This window comes from Aethalodelphis obliquidens, unplaced genomic scaffold (genome assembly GCF_003676395.1).
Source record: "Aethalodelphis obliquidens isolate GAN/ISIS:26980383/991018 unplaced genomic scaffold, ASM367639v1 scaffold17, whole genome shotgun sequence".
NCBI lineage: Eukaryota > Metazoa > Chordata > Mammalia > Artiodactyla > Delphinidae > Aethalodelphis > Aethalodelphis obliquidens.
The window spans coordinates 10,435,032-10,451,804 of NW_020837961.1; positions in this window are offsets into that span (position 1 = coordinate 10,435,032).

Consider the following 16,773-nt stretch of genomic DNA (forward strand, 5'->3'; position numbering starts at 1 on the left):
TCTTTTTTTCATGCATTTTTTTTCCTGATTTTATTTAGTTTTCTATCTATGTTCTTTTGGATTTTATTGAGTTTATTTAAGATGATTATTTTGAATTCTTCATCAGGTAAACTATAGATCTCCATGTCTTTGCGGGTGGTTACAAGAGCTTTATTAGTTTCTTTTGGTGATGTTATATTAGCCTGATTTTTTGTGATGCAGGGACCCTTGCATTGGAATCTATGCATCTGACAGAGCAAACACCTCTTTCAGTCTTTACAGACTGGTTTTGGCAGGTAAACACCTTCTCCTGTTGGTTTCAGGGCTTATAGGATTACCTCCAGATTAGAAGTTGTCCTGAGTTGAAGCCAGTTTCAAGACTGTCACTGAGTCTGCAGGGGGGTCCACAGTTGGCATGCTTGTTATCAGGGACATGGATGGCTATGTATCATATCTGGTCCCAGGGTGGATGAAACTATCTCCAGTACTTTGTTCAACAGGGTAGCACTAGGAAAATGGCCTACTTCAGAGCCCACATTTGGGTCTTCTGTTAGCTGGGCTTTTATCACATGCATGAACAGGTGTGCTCCCACCAGATCCTTGGGAGTTCTCCTGCCTGGTCACTGGATGAGTTCCTGGGTGGAAGAGACTGATCCTAGATTATGGCCAAGAGGGGCTGAAACTAAGCCCCAGGCCTGTTTCAGTCTCCACAGCCAAGACTGAGGTCTGAAGACCTGGCTCTGGAGGCACGAATGTGTGTGTCCCTGGGTGGGCTGGACTGTTCCCTGACCATGACTGGAGAGACTGGAGGCAAGAATAGAGCCCTTCCAGAATCTCTGGGGGTGCAAATGGAAGTGTCTCCCTCTGAGTCCCTGGGCTGGCGGGCCTGCTTGTAGATGTAGCTGGGAGTAGGCTGGAACAAAGTATAGGGCTGTTTCAGAATCTCTCAGGTTGGAGACCAGAGCATCTCCCACTGGGATCCTGGCCCCTCAGAACAGCTGATAGACTGAGGCTGCAAGGGGGCTAGAACCAACTGCAGAGCCTTTCAGAATGTCCAGAGACAAGGAGGGAATTGTCTTCTGCCGGGTCCCTGTGCCAACAAAATTCTTCACTGACTATGGCTGGATGGGCTGGAGCCCAGTTACAGGGCCTTTTCAAAATCTACAGTTTGACCAGCCTTGGTGGGCTGACTTCCAAGGGCTCCTGGATGGCAGCCAAGTGGGCTGGAGCCAGTTCACAGGCCACTTTAGGGTCCACAGTAGGGATAAATTCTGTATGTCTATAACACAATATATAAGTGGGTGTGACTCCTTCCAGGTCCTTGGGTGTATGGTGCTGGTGATACACCCAAAGCCAAATGGGACCATAGCTGAGTTCTTAGAGGAACAGAGCTGTTTCCACGTATGTAGTTAGGACCATGATCAGTGAGTCACCTGCCCAGGTGTGATCCTGCCTTTTTAAAATGGTTTTCCTCAGTCTTGGGCTGGACTGGAGTTTTACAAGTTCCTACCTGGATAATAATTTGTTTCATATAAAACAAATTATTAGTAAAATTGATCAATTTTTATCAATTAGTGTTGTAAGCTTATTTGGATAGTGTGTGTGTGTGTGTGTGTGTGTGTGTGTGTGTGTGTGTGAAGGGAGAGCTAACCAGTGCCTTGTGCAATTATTTACAGAGACTATATTAAATTGTTCCAATAATTTCCCCATTAAATGGAAAGTTATTAGATAATTTGTGTTAACAAAAGTTAAAGAATTTTTCTTAATATCAAGGTAGCAAATCATCTTTCCCTTCTGCTTTATTTAACAGCAATTCCATTCAAAATGTTCAACACAGTCTGTGATTGTTTTTAAATATTCAATAGCTCTATTATTGAAAAAGTCATGAGAGTAGTTTATTACACTGCCATATTTAATTGGATGAAAACTAATCCTGCAGAATTAGGGTAGAATGATATTTAAGAGACTGGACTCTGTTATCAGGCTTCATATATTGAAACTCCAGCTCTGCTACTTATATTTTAAGTCATTTCTTTATGCCTCAGTTACTTCACCCATAAATGGGGATAAGCTAAAACTATAGTATTCTTATTATTTAATGTAAATTTATAGAAGTATCTTGCATAGAGCAAATCCTCTGTAAAAAATAGCTATTCCTTTTTTTGGTAAAATTAAAGTCTGGTAATTCCTAAGAAGGATGAGAATTTTGATGGTTTTACCAAACAGACCACATCAGATAGGGTCAAAATTCAATAGGAAAAATGAAAAGGAGAAACCACTATCTGAGAATCCTCTGGAACCTGACACATGCATGGGAGCAATCCCTTGATTTGAGTCCTCTCTTCTGCAATGGAGGTGCCACTCTGTTGGCAGATTCCTTAGGAGGCCAAAGCCTGGAGTGACCCTTGTTACTATCTTTCCAGTTCTCCTTACCTCTCCCTGGATCTCTCAGTTTCCTCAAATAGTTATGTGGGGGTGACCCGAGGGGAGTATTAGCCAGCAGTGGCAGCCAGACTGTATGAAAGCTAGAGGAGTACCAGTCATTTGTTTCTTAGAAGCCAGAGCTTCTACCAAGATGCAAATTATCCTGTTAAGGGCTGAATGTTATGGTCCTGAATATGGGAGCTGTCATAGAAGTGAACTCGTTGGAAGGTCAGGGGACTGAGTGTCACAAGAGCAAACTCTTGGTGCCTTCTTGGGTCTTTTCAGGGCCAGATTGGCATCTAAGTGGGTCAGTATTTATCCCGCTTCTTCTCTGAGGTTCCTGGATCCTTGATTTGATGTCTACCATTGTATATAAAATGTAAGTGCTGAAATATATTCTATAAAAACATTTGTTCCCTGGAGGATTCATTTTAACATCATCCTGTTCATACTGTATATAGGTAATATCCTTTTTATATCTCTAGGGACAGTAACTAGAATATTTTTAGGTAAATTTTCCTTCTCTAAATTTTATACAATTTATTCATTTTTTTCCTGTTTTTATCTCTTATATGGTTAGCTTACTTCAAATGTCTGGCAATCCTTAACTTTTCATTTATATTTAAGTTATATTAAGAAAATATGCACAGCTATGGTGGGTGGTGATAGGAGTGGACAATCATTATGCTGGGAGATGTGAAAATGTGGTAGTATTTGCTATGAGGGTCAAGAACTCACAAACTGGCCTATTTCTCTAGGGTTGTTTATACAATTTGTTTAGAGAGATTTTTAGCCTGGTGTTTAGATGCTAGCTCCCACACATACTGCTCATGGAGATGTGAAAGTTGACTTGAAGGAATTAATTTACCTCTTAACTCTGAATATAGCCATTGACTCATTCCTGCCTTCTATCAGCGTCGGGACTTTTAAGAACCAGACCTCTCTGAGGATCTACAGGGAAAACCACAACTTCTTAGCTACAGCTTCTTCCATGTACACCCCAGGTTCTATCCTCCTCTAACTTGCTTATGTCAAGGAGGTTGCTCATTTGACTGCAGAACCTTAATGAGAACAGAGAATCCTTCATCTGCTGCCTGTTCTCCAAATATTTGTTAAAATCTCTTTCTTGCTAATGGTGCTCATGTTTCCCTTTGTCCTGGGGTTTACCTTCCTTTTTTGTTTCTTTTAATGCTTTTTCAATGAGGACTTGAAACACAGAAGACATAAATGTATATAATAATTCTACCGTGTTGGACTTGAAGTACCATCTGGCATCTTAGTTTTACCTTTACTTATTCCCCCTCTAATGTTCTTCCTTTCTTTATATCAATCTGAGTTTGTGACCTATGTCATTTTCCTTCTTTCTAAAGAACTTCTTTTTTAACATTTCTTGCAAGCCATATTTACTGGACACAAATTTTTGTTTTCTAAAGTTCATTATTTCTTCTTCATTGTTGAAGGATAATTTCATTGTATACAGAATTCTTGGTTGGTGGCTTTTTCTTTCAAAACTAAATGTTTCACTCCTCTCTCTTATTGCTTGCAATAAGTCTGTCTTGCAATAAGTAAGTCTGATATAATTCTTATCCTTGTTCCTCTAAAATAAGGTTTTGCCATTCTCTGGTGTCTCTCAAGGATTTTTCTAGTCTTTGTTTTTTTGCAGTTTGAATATGATATGCTTAGGTTTCCTTTTTCTTCTTTTTTTTTGTATTTATTCTGCTTCTCTGAGGTTCTTGGATCTTTGGTTTGATGTCTATCATTAAAAGTCTCAGTCAGTATACTTCAGTTTTCTTTTGTCTTCCTTCTTCCCTTTATTCTCCTTATGGTATTTCTGTATGATGTTATACCTATCATAATTGATCCATGGTTCTTGGACACTCTTTTCTGTTTTTTTTAAATTAATTTTTCAATTTGCTTTTCAGATTCTGAAGTATCTACTGAAATGTTTTCAAGCTCACTAAGTCTTTCCTTGATTATGCCCAGTCTACTGTTGAGCCCATCAAAATCATTCTTCATGTCTGTTATAGTGTTTTTAACTCTAGCTTTTCCTTTGATTCTTTCTTAGAATTTCCATCGCTCTGTTAACATTATCTATCTGCTCTTGTATGTTGTCCACTTTTTCCATTAGAGTCCTTAGCATATCAATCATAGTTATTTTAAATCCCTGATCTGAAAATTTCCAATTCTCTCTCTGGTTTTTATGCTTACACTATCTCTTCAGACTGGTTTTGCCTTTTAGTATGCCTTGTAATTTTTTGTTCAAAGACAAATCTCATGTATTGGATAAAAGGAACTGAGGTTAAATAGGCCTCTAGTATGAGGTTTTATGTTTATTTGGTTGGCATTAGGCTGTGTTTACTGGTTGTTAAAATTTCCTATAGTGTCCTTGCTTTTATCTCCTCCTCTGTCTTTGGGTTTTCCTAAAGCCATGTTAAATAGGGACTGAGGCTTGCAGTTCTTTCAGTTGTAGTTCCCTGTTAATATGCAAGAGTCTAGTGATGTGGTGATAAGGACTGAGGGGTGTGATGATAAGCTTTAACGAGACAGGAAGAATTATATAATCCTATAAGATTAGATCTCAGTCTTTTAGTGAGCCTGTGTCCTCTCCCTCTGCTGTGCTCTTCACAGAGCTTCTGAGCTTTTTCCTCTGACTTAGATGAGACTAAGGGGTAGGGGTGTGGAGGCTAGAGTTGGGTACTTCCCTTCCCCCACTTTAGTTAGACTCTCTTAAAGTACATTCACTGACAGCAGGTATTTGCTAAGGAAAATGGAGTACTCTTGATGTATTTGAAATGGTTACTTTTCCCTTTTCTTCATCAGAAACATGAGGGTATTTTTCTTCTATACTCACTCTAAGAATTTGGTGGGGCTCCCAGAGGTAAAGTTTATGAAAGAGGAGGAAACATTAAGTTTTATCTCCCAAGCTGGTCCATGCTCAGTTTCCAGCAATTGATCAATTACCCTCTACATGTGCCTACTAGTCTCCAGCAGTGGCTTCTGCTCCCAGTAAGCTGTAATTCGCTGTGTTTTCCTATCTCTCCAATTTGGTGATTGTGGTCTTCCCAATTTTCTGATGGCTCAAAAAAGACTGGTGGATTTTCAGTTTGCTTATTTTTTTTCTTATTGTGAGGACAGGAGAGATGACTGCCAACTGCTTTACATGTTGAACGAGAAACTGGAAGTATCCTACAGTATGTTTTATAAAGTGGAAAAGCATGTTCAATTCCTATTAGCCTCATTTTCCCACACACAAATTTGATAGAACCTTGGAAATTAAGCATTGAAGAAACTTTAAGTTAACATGGCTTTGTGAAAAATGTATTCTGTCAGAACAAAATTCTTCTCAACATGGACACATGTAATTGCCTTCAATAAGTTTTCAAATGCCTCTTGCATATATGTGCAAACTCATAAATTAATTGGGAAAAACAGTATTATGCACTTATATTTTGATAGGTAACCATCTGTTAAGAATACCTGAACATGTTCCAAAAATAAATAAATTATTTAGTGCAAGTCTGGTGGATATCATAGGATAAAATTCTTTAGAGACAAGTTCTAGTTCTGTTTCCATTTAAGATTTTCAATAAATAGTGTAATGTATGGAATAGAGAACATACTCATATTTTTTGAAAATAATCAACATAAATGTAAAGTTTTCAATAGCTTACAGATATGAATTAAAAATAAAAATGTCTTTTTCATATAATAAGAATGAGCATTGGAAAAAAAGTAAAACTGTCACTGTTTGCAGATGACATGATACTATACATAGAAAATCCTAAAGATGCTACCAGAAAACTACTAGAGCTCATGAATGTATTCAGTAAAGTTGCAGGATACAAAATTAATACACAGAAATCTCTTGCATTTCTATACACTAACAATGGAAGATAAGAAAGAGAAATTAAGGAAACAATCCCACTTACCATCACATCAAAAAGAATAAAATACCTAGGAATAAACCTACCTAAGCAGGCAAAAGACCTGTACTCCAAAAAGTATAAGATGCTGATGAAAGAAATCCAAGGTGACACAAACAGATGGAAAGATAGATTATGTTCTTGGACTGGAAGAATCAATATTGGGAAAATGACTATACTACCCAAAGCAATCTACAGATTCAATGAAATCCTTATCAAATTACCAATGGCATTCTTTGCAGATGTAGAACAAAAATTCTTAAAATTTGTATGGAAACACAAAAGGCCCCAAATATCCAAAGTGATCTTGAGAAAGAAAAACGGAGCTGGAGCAATCAGGTGCCCTGTCTTCAGCCTACTACACAGCTACAGTCATCAAAACAGTATGATACTGGCACAAAGACACACTTATAGACCAAAGGAACAGGATAGAAAGCCCAGAAATAAACCCACACACCTCTGGTCAATTAATCTACAACAAAGGAGGCAAGAATATACAATGGAGGAAAGAAAGTCTCTTCAATAAATGGTGCTGGTAAAACTGGAAAGCTACATGTAAGAGAATAAAATTAGAACATTCTCTAATACCATATATAAAAATAAACTCAAAATGGATTAAAGACTTAAATGTAAGACCACATACTATAAAACAGTTAGAGAAAAACATAGGCAGAACGCTCTTTGACATAAATCACAGCAATATCTTCTTTGGATCACCTCCTAGAGTAATGAAAATAAAAACAAAAGTAAACAAATGGGACCTAATTAAACTTAAAAACTTTTGCACAGCAAAGGAAACCACAAACAAAATGTAAACACAACCCACAGAATGGGAGAAAATATTTGCAAATGATGCGATCGACGAGGGATTAATCTCCAAAACATACAAACAGCTCATGCAGCTCAATATCAAAAAAACAACCCAGTCAAAAAAATGGCAGAAGATCTAAATAGACATTTCTTCGAGTATGACATACAGATGACCAAAAAGATGAAAAGATGCTCAACATAACTAAGTATCAGAGAAACGCAAATCAAAACTACAATGAGGTATCACCTCATACCACTCAGGATGGCCATCATCAAAAAGTCTACAAACAATAAATGCTGGAGAGGGTGTGGAGAAAAGGGAACTCTCCTACACTGTTGGTGGGAATGTTAATTGGTACAGCCACTATGGAGAACAGTATGGAGGTTCCTTAAAAAACTAAAAGTAGAGCTACCACATGATCCTGCAATCCTGCCCCAGGCATATACCTGGAGAAAACCATACTTCAAAAAGATATATGCACTCCAATGTTCAGTGCAGCACTATTTACAAGAGCCAAGACGTGGAAGCAACCTAAATGTCCATCAGCAAATGAATGGAAAAAGAAAATGTGGTACATATACGCAATGGAATATTACTCAGCCACAAAAATGAATGAAATAATGCCATTTGCAGCAACATGGATGGATCTAGAGATTATCATACTACGTGAAGTCAGACAGAGAAAGACAAATATCATATGATATCACTTATATGTGGAATCTGAAAAAATGATACAAATGAACTTATTTACAAACAGAAACAGACTCATAGACTTAGAAAACAAACTTATGGTTACCAAAGGGGAAGGGTGGGGAGGAGGGATAAATTAGGGAGTTGGAATTAACATAAACACATCACTATATATAAAATAGATAATCAACAAGGACCTACTGTAGCACAGAGAACTTTACTCAACACTCTGTAATAATCTATATGAGAAAAGAATCTGAAAAAGAATAGATATATGTATATGTATAACTAAATCACCTTGCTGTACACCTGAAACTAATACAACATTGTAAATCAAATATACTCCAATATAAAATAAAAAAAAATAAAATAAAACAAATACAAATAAAAAAGAATGAGCAGGGTTGAACCTATTAAATTTTAAAGTGTCACTTTAAAGTGGCTCACTTATGAGTAAATGGACCGAGTTGCATACTGACAATCTCAGGATAGTGTTCAATGTTGGGAAAGCATAGCCCAAAGTCTCAGAACTGACTGCAAATGTCATGCCAAGTCTCTGTTATGTATACATACCCATACCCTACATCAACTAGATAGCAAACGTCATGATATAGGGAACATGTAGCCTGACTAGTGATTGGAAACTGTTTCAGAAGAGGGAGAGGAAAGGCTTTTTTAATTTAAAACACCAGTATTATAGATTTGCATCAAAAAATTAATTTTTGGTCAAATATATTTCAAAAGTTGGGCTTATTGCTTATAACACCCCCTTGTATACTCAAAAGTGTATTAATATATTAGCAATGTTGAGAGCTCATATTGCAAAACCAACTATTTGACCCAGCATTATCCAAATTTATTTGACCACAGAGGTTTTTTACAGTGTGTTTCAGTTATTAACTCTGTGGAATACACTTTGGGAGCTATCATTTCCAAATTATTATTTTTTACTATTTATTCAAGTGCATGGAATATCATTTTCATTACAGGCCCAATCTCAGAACATGTTTTATATCGTCCAAATGAACAGTACAATATAATTGTGTAACTTTTATTGATATAACTATTCTGAATTTAGAATTTTAATTTGTCTTTGAGTATTCTGTTATACTGAAACATTCCTATATTAAACTGATCAAAATTCTCCAGACAGCAATTGTAGAAATTTTGCATAGCACAGCTGTTGGAAGAAATTGAATCCTCTACAAATAGAAGATGATGTAAGCTTGTTTTTTTCTTAACATATGACAGATAAAGACTCAGATTCAGCAATAGATTTAACAAGCAATTTGGGGGCACAAATTATGTATCAAACATGATATTAGTACTTTCTTCCATACCTCCAATTATCAGAAATCACACCACATAATTGAATCTGACTTCTCAGTTTACTGGACTGTCCCAGAAAGAAATGTGTGTGCTGCTTTCATTCCATATTAACATTGCCTTCTGAGACACCACATACATCATTGGAGTTTTTTTCCCCCTCTTTCCAGGAAAATTCAATCCTTTAAATTATGTCCCCTATCCTAATTTACATAGGTCACTAGTGGGAAGATTTGAGGAGGTATAAATGACTATACTGAGAGATTTATGCACTGGCAACCATAATCCAAGACCTGTTTTCAAAGACAATTGAAAACAGAGATATGTGAGGTGTGTGTCCATTTAAATGTTCTTGATAAACATTTCCTCATAGAACTGAATGCCAGAGTAGAACAAAGAACATGTATACACATTATGACCATATTTTTCCTGCCTCAGGAGAGAAAAAAGTTAAAATTAAAATATTTCATTCTCTGTAACTGTCACTCAGATACATTTCAACATTATGTGACAGATCAATCAATCTGGTTTCATCAACTTTTTTAATATTGTTTCCTACCAACATATATTCAGGATACCAAGAGAATGTCTAACGATGGCAAAATATTTCTACATAATATGGCATAAGTTAAGCTAATTGGTCACTTAGATAATTGTATAAAACAATGCAGCAAATTTCTATATTAAATTTGAAGTAATCATTTTATAATTTTTCTTTATTTTTTTAACATCTTTATTGAAGTATAATTGCTTTACAATGGTGTGTTAGTTTCTGCTTTATAACAAAGTGAATCAGTTATACATATACATATGTCCCCATATCTCTTCCCTCTTCCATCTCCCTCCCTCCCACCCTCCCTATCCCACCCCTCTAGGTGGTCACAAAGCACCAAGCTGATCTCCCTGTGCTATGCGGCTGCTTCCCACTAACTATCTATTTTACGTTTGGTAGTGTATATGTGTCCATGCCATTCTCTCACTTTCTCCCACCTTACCCTTCCCTCTCCCCGTATGCTCAAGTCCATTCTCTAGTAGGTCTTCGTCTTTATCTCCCTCTTGCCCCTAGGTTTGAAGTAATCATTTTAAATTAAAATGAGGTAAAAACAACAAAGACTACACTTGCAATGGCCAAAACGGGTGGACATTTTTATCTTTGCTTATCCATCAGTGTAATAGAGTTAGTGAGTTTCTCGCAGATTTTGACATTTGCAAAAGAGTTTGGAATTTCTCTAAGACAAGACACATCTATATTTTCCTTTAGGAGAAAACTATGTGCATGTTAACATCTTAAAGAGGTTGTAAGGATCTTACTATGCACTGGTAAACAAGGTGACTAGAATATTAGATCAGGAAACAGTGAAGCACTAGGGAAAAATAAAACATATAGGATACTTTCCTTTTTGTACCATGATTGATACAGTACATATACATCAGAAGGAAAGGAAAATCAAATCAAATAAAGTTGTCCATTTGTACAATTGATTTTATTCTTACTACTTCTAAATATTAATGAGGTATATCTATTTCTCCTCACCTCCTGTTTTAATTCACCACAGAGAAAAACATCAATAATATTTTCCCATAATTATGTGAATAAAGATAATTTCTAATATCTTGGATACTGTGTTTAAAGTATTATTAAGTTGTTTCAATATTACAATATTTCCAAATGATGACTGATTCTTTATACATTAAATAAAATACTAGGTTAACAATAAGTGAGATCTATTTGAAACAGGGCTATGGATTTCTACATCACTAAATAGAAACCAGTTGTTGGTTGCTGTTCCTATCTTTAATATCTATCTAAATGTTTGAGTGGTATACAGATCTGAATAATTCAGAAATCAAATGATTTACTGGGAAGACTGTTCTTACCTTACTTACTTGCTCTCATCGATTCTCTCTCACACTTAAGCCTATTTGTACTCAAGGCTGAGTCTTTGGAATATAAGGAGAAAACCCATAAGGCCTATCCCTCAAAGCAATATCAAAACCTACTTTAGCTAATTGTGTTAGCAGACTGGATGAATATTGATTTGCCTGTGTGGCATCCTATATAATCATCCTACATGATTGATACAACTATCTCTTACCTCTCCTTATATGGAACCATGGAAGGATCTTGCCAAACACAATCGATAGCATGGAAATTATGAAAAAAATTTAGTTATTCTGTCTCAAGTTCATAGAGCAAAACTTTGAGGCTATTTGCTTCTAACTAGCTCTTAACCACAGATAACAAGGGAGTAAGTCATACTTACATGTTCCATCACATAAGACAAAATAAGATGATTTATTCAACATTTACTGAATATCTACAGTATGTTCTGAACACTAGGGAAACAACAGTTAAGAGATAAAATCCCTGCCTTAAAGATCTTACATTTTGAATTGAGAGGAAACGGGGAGCAATAAACAAAATACAAACTCCAATTTGTAACTTAATGTGAGGAATTGATAAATATTATGGGGATGCTGCAGGGAAGTGGCATTTTAGATAGGACAGTAAGGGAATAACCGGCATAGACCTTAGGGGATGTTTCATACATGCTAGAAATGGCATGACCAGTGGAGTTGAAGTGCAGTGAGTAAATGGGAGGGAGCAAGGCAATAAGAAATCAGGCATGAATTAGAGCCAGAGACCTGGTCATTTATATTTCTTTATTAGGCCATGGTAAGTATTCTATAACTTACTAGGATTTTATATAGTTTTTAGCAGACAAATGTTATGACCATATTTATATTTAGAAAGTTGTTTTCTGTTTTCTAGGTATAGAATGAAGGGAAGTCAAGGGCAAAGCAAGAATATCAATTAGGAATGTATTTCAGTTGTCTATGGAGTGCAATAGAAGCAGGAGAGATGCTCCATTAAGAAATGGTCAGCAACAAGGACCAACTGTATAGCACTGGGAACTCTGTTCAATAATTATGTAACAACCCAAATGGGAAAAGAATATGAAAAAGAATAGATACATGTATATGTATAACTGAATCACTTTGTTGTACACCTGAAATTAACACAACATTGTTAACCAACTATACTCCAATATAAAATAAAAAGTTAAAAAAAGAAACAAGAAATGGTCAGATTTGGGACTGAATTTAAAAGATAGCTATGAGAGGTATACATGCTAATGGGTTGAATTTGGGGTAAAAGGACAAGATAAAGGGACAAATCAAATATTACTTCAGGTTTTTGACTCAAGCAATTGGAAGGATAAAATTGCCATCAATTGAATTAAGGAAGATGGTAGATAAAGCAGGTTTTGGGGGGAAGATCTGGATTTCAGTTTTTGTTATGTTAGGATTTCAATGTCTATTAGTCATTCAAGTAGATATGTAAAGTGGGCAGTTAGATGTATGAATCTGGAGTTAATGAGAGAGGTCTGGGATATTAAAATTTTCCCAGTAGTATTTAAAGCTATAATCCTCAGTTAAAGAAGGAGTTAAAGTACTGGGTTGTGGGCATTTTACCATTTGGATAATAAGGAAAAATCTGAACAGGACACTTAAAAAGAAGCTCTCCTATGTTTCAGTGTATTGTTTGTTTCATGTATTCCAGTATCTCTGTCTTCTACTTAATATTCTAAGTCATTATGCTTGATCACATCTGTTCCATTTATTTTCTTTCTCAGAAACCCCACTTCAGAAACCCTCTTTTTTTCCACTAGAATCACTCTCTATTTCTGCTGTCCAATTATCATTCTGATATTTTTCTTCATTTCTTTCCTGTGGTGGATTCTGTTTCTAAAATTCCATATATTCCTCTTACTTGGTTTACCCTTTTGTTTTGCCATATCACCTGAGAAAGTCTGCATAAGAACTAAATGTTTTAAGAAATTTGATGTCTAAAAGTTACTTCTTTCACCCTCAACTTGATTGGTAGCTTGTTTTAGTACAGAATGAATATATATTTTAAAACATTTTAATACAGGATTTTAAAGGCTTTGTGCTACTATCACATATTACAATATTGCTAACAATGCCATTCTAAATCTTTATATCTTGTATATGACTTTTATTCTTTTCAGAAAATTTTAGAATTTTACTTTTATATTTTGATATTCTGAAATTTTATAGCATTGTGACTTGTTGGTCCTTTTTATCAACAGTGCTAAAGACTTAAAGAGACTTTAATCGGGAGACACATGCATCTAAATTCTAATTTTTTCTAACCTTATTTATTTGATAATTTTCCTCATATTTTTTCTTTTTTAGTATAGCTAGAATTAGATATTGGTTTCTGCACTAATATGCTGATTTTCTTAATATTTATTTTCTGTTTTCTATAACATTTAATTTTGTTATACTTCAGTGGGATTTTCTGAACTCTATCATTAAAATGTTCTACTGGTTTTCTTTGCTGTTCTATGTTCATTTCCCAATAACTTTTTCTTATTATTTGATTGATCTTATTTTATACTATGATATCATTTTTTAAAACTTTAATAATTGAAGTACAGCACACATTAAGTACACAGTGAACAGTTCAATAAATATTCACCATTTAAACACGTGTGTAACCACCCCACAAATCAAAAAATAGAGGATGACTAGCCCTGCAGAAGCCCCTCCCTCCTCCCACACACAGCAACCAGTCACTGACCACCCCATCCTCCTGCATCACTGGAAACCACCACCTCGACTTCTAAGAAACCATCAACCTTTAGCACTTTCATAATTTACGTAAGCAGAATCACATATATGTATTCTTTTGTGTTTGCCTTATTTTACTCAGTAGTATTTGTGACATTCATCTATGTTGTTGTGTGTAGCTATAGTTAATTCATTCTTGTTACTGTTATTTATCACCTGTTATGCCACAATTTACTGATCCATCTTAATATTAATGGACATTTGGTTTCTTTCCAGGTTTTAGCTATTTTAAGTAATGATGCAATGAATAGTCTTGTACATGCCCTTTCATGGACATATGTATGCATTTATTTTAGATATATACCTAAGAATGAAATCACTGGGTTATAAGATAAACCATAATAAATTCTGTCAGTTTTTCAGAGTGATTATTCTAATTTTTACTTCTACCAAGATTATGTAAAGAGTTCCAATTTCCCTATATTTTTGTCATAACTTAGTGTTGTCAGTAGTTTAATTTTAGTTATGTTGGTAGGTGGTTTCTCATTAATTTAATTTATTCTTTGGAAAAGCTTACAAAAAATTATCATTCCTTAGTTAAGGATGGGGCTTTTTCCTCTGCCTGTACTTCAAAATGCCATAAAAAAGAATATACTCTATGACTCTGATTTATAAAGTTTCATAAAGTGCAAACTAATCTATAGTAACAAAAAGCAGATCAGTGGTTTCCTGGAGATAGGTTGGGGAGAAGGGTGGGAAGGAGAGATTATAAATGGTCATGAGGAAATTTATTGAGGGTGTACTGATGAATCCTTTCTATTTTTATCTTCAATGTGTTTGGAAATTTTTTAAAGGACAATTTGCTGGGTATAGAAATCTAGGATGGCAGTTTTCTCTTTTTTTTCTTTCAGCATCGTAAATATTACATTCCATAGATCATGGCGCCATTATTTTTGTCTGTCAATCTGCCATCTTATTGTTGCTCCTCTAAAGATAATGTGTCTATTTTTCTTTAACTGCTTTTAAGGCTTTCTCTGTTTCTTTCACTTAAGCAATTTTACCATGATGCACCAGGTTTTTTGTGTGTTTTACCTGCTTGAGTTCATGATGGTTATTACATTTGTGGCACAAAGGTACAGTATTCATCAGTTTCAGAAAATTATCGGTAATTATGTCTTCAACAATTAAATCTGTTTATGAATATTTGATTGATGTATTTTAATATTCAATAAACTGCACATATTTTAAATGTACAATTAAAGACTCATAGTTATACACATAAACATACCTACATACATACCTGGAAAATGATCACCACATTTAAGATAAGGATTATATCTATTACTCCCCCAAGTTTCTTCATGCCTATTTGTAATCTCTCCCTCCCATCCTTCTTCACCACCCATACATATGATCTCTTTTCTGTTACTGTATGTTAGTCTGCATTTTATGAAACTTTATGAACTGGAATCATAGAGTATGCATTTTTTTACCTGGATTTTTCTCTACAGCATAATTATTTTGAGATTCACCAATGTTGTTATGTGTAGTAATTGCTTTTTCCTTTATATTGCTAGAAAGTATTCATTGTATGGATATATCACAGTTAGTTTATTCACCTATTAATGGTCATTTGGGTTGATTTCAGATTTAGCTATTGCAAAAAAAATTAAAAATCCCACTGCTATGAATATACAAGTGTATGAGTTTTGTATGGAAAAATTAAAATTTTCATTGAGTAAATATCTTACAGTATAATAGCCACATCATATAGTAGATATTTCTTAAACTTTTTAAGAAATTGCCAGTTTTGCAAAGTGGTTGTGCTCTTTAAAATTCTCACCAGCAGTGCATGACAGTCCCAGTTCATATTGGCACTAATAGTTGGTATGAATAGTCTTTTAACAGTGTCTACCTAATATGTTTATAGTTGTATCAGATTGTGGTTTTAATTTGGATTTTCCTAATGACTAACGATGTTGAACATCTTTTCATATGCATATTTGCCATTCATATGTCCACTTTTGTGAAGTTTCTTTTCAACTATATTGCCAGAATGAAGTTGTTTGTTTTCTTATCATTGAATCTTGAGAGCTCTTTATATATTCTAGACAAAAGTATTTTTATCAGGTATACAATTTGCAAATACATTCTATCATTATGTGACTTGTCTTTTAATTCTCTTGAGTGTCTTTAATGAGCAGAAATTATTTTTATGAAAACCAACACATCACTTTTCCTCCTTTATGCTTTTGGCGTCATATGAAGAAATGTTTGACAACCCAATGTCACACAGATTTTCTCCTACGTCCTCTAGTAGAAGTTGTATAATTTTAGGTTTTATATTTGGGTCTATGATCATTTTTAAGTTAATTTTCATATACAATGTGAAGTGTGAATTACAGTTCTCTCTTTTTTTGTTTGTTTTGTTTTACATATATATACATATGTGTGTGTATATATATATATAAACACACAGTTTTTTCAGCATCATTTGCTGAAAAAACTAACTTTTCTCCCACGCATAATCTTTAAAAGTTTTTTGAAAATCAATTCTATTTTTAATGAATCTACTTTTAGACTCTGTTCTATTTCATTGATCCACAGTATTTGCCTGTCTTTCATACCAAGCTCACACTTTTATGACTATGATAGTTTCAGAATAAAACTTGAAATAACGGAACATTAATCTTCCAAATATGTTATTTTTTAAAGTTGTTTTGACTCAGGTTTTTCGTATATTTATGTGAATTTTAAAATCAGCTTGTCATTTTCTACAAAAAGAAATCCTGCTAGGATTTGACAGGGTTACATGAAATCTATAAATCCATTTGGAGAGACTTGACATCTTAATAGCACTGAGGTTTCTCACACTTCAGTGTAGTATACTGCTCTGTGTATTTAGGTCTTTATTTTTTTTCCCAGCTGTGTCTAATAGTGTTCAGTGTGCAGATCTTGTACATATGTTGTAACATTTATCTCTAAGTACTTTATGTTTTATCTAATGTTATTTAATTTTAA